The sequence below is a fragment of the Austrofundulus limnaeus genome, unplaced genomic scaffold, assembly GCF_001266775.1.
Source record: "Austrofundulus limnaeus strain Quisiro unplaced genomic scaffold, Austrofundulus_limnaeus-1.0 Scaffold30, whole genome shotgun sequence".
NCBI classification, from domain to species: Eukaryota; Metazoa; Chordata; class Actinopteri; order Cyprinodontiformes; family Rivulidae; genus Austrofundulus; species Austrofundulus limnaeus.
This window is the reverse complement of record NW_013952432.1, coordinates 2,970,455-2,971,805: the sequence shown is the minus strand read 5'-3', so window position 1 is coordinate 2,971,805 and position 1,351 is coordinate 2,970,455. Positions and strand designations below refer to the sequence as shown.

Genomic DNA, 1,351 nt, shown 5'->3' with positions numbered 1-1,351 from the left:
AAACCCGTCTGGATAACAGCAGACTGACTGCTGGTAAAATATACGACAGGTCTGGACCACTCCTGAATTTTGTTCGTATCTGAAAAAAATCTTAGAATATGAAAACATTGGTGAATGTCACAAATTCTCCTAAATCACTCGTATGCACAACTTAAGAACAAATCTGTGTACGAACGGTTCATGCATGAGGCCCATTGAATCTGAATGTGCAGAATTTGAATGCATTTATTTGAAAATAAATTTCACTAAACTGAATTTAAAGTTTTGTATCTGAATTAATTTGCTTTGAAACTTTATTTTGGTTTATTAAAAATTCAGTTTGACTACTTTCACTTTCAGTTCCATAATTCAGTAGTGATGTGCAGATCTGTACTGAAATATCAATACTGCCGATACCAGAACTTTATGTTCTAGAATCGATACTAAAATCAAAATATCAATACTATGATACTTTAGTTATTTCACATAATATAAATCATTAACAGGAAAATAGTAGAAAATAACTAAACTATTCCAATCTTGTCTTAATCAAATGTGGTTGGAGGGAACTACTTTTTCTTCCACTTGAGTAATGCATCAGCACAGTGGCATCAGTCTGTAGATGTATGGCAGGCCATTTTAACATAAAATGTGCTTCGTCTCAGTGTCTGTAATTACATTCTAGTCGAGGGGTTCCTAAACTTTTTCATGCCATAGTCCCCCAAACAGCATTAGCTCTGGCTAGGGACCTTCTTGTAAACCCACAAACAATGCTACAAAATATACAAAGTAACAATTTTTAGAATATTTTATTCACTATTCAAAAATTATTATATTTCTTTAGAATAAGAATTGAAAATTGTGCTAAACAAATGTAGGGTTAGGGTTAGAAAGACTTTTAAATTAAATAAATTACTATGTCATGTATTAATTATAAAGCTGTTATTTGAAAAACACTAATTTTTAAGATTTACCAGACACTTTATGTGTGTTATCACAAAGTATCATTATCGGATCAAAAAAAAATGGCACTGATGATGAAGAAGCTAAGATACTAATCTTCAGAAATTCAGTTCTGCTTTCTACTGAAGTGGCAAAAAAAAAAAAAAAGAAATTTGGCAGTATCGAACATCACTATAATTCAGATTTTTGTGTCACATCCTGGTCCTTGAGAAAGCCAGGCAGAGTAATCAAACACAGATCCACAGATTTATGTTTCACTTTGGTGAAGTTTCCCTTCTGGATGTAACTGTATGTATTTATGGAACTGAAAGTGAAAGTAGTCAAACTGAATTTTTAACAAACCAAAATACAGTTTCAAAGAAAATTAATTCAGATACAAAACTTTAAATTCAGTTTCAGTTTAGTGAAC

At 31.5% G+C, this 1,351-nt stretch overlaps 1 protein-coding gene across 1 annotated transcript in view; it reads left to right on the top strand.

Moving 5' to 3' along the window:
• The window catches only part of herc4 (HECT and RLD domain containing E3 ubiquitin protein ligase 4), a gene marked incomplete in the record, with an annotated part of 16,422 nt that overhangs the window by 2,143 nt on the left and 12,928 nt on the right, over positions 1–1,351 (top strand).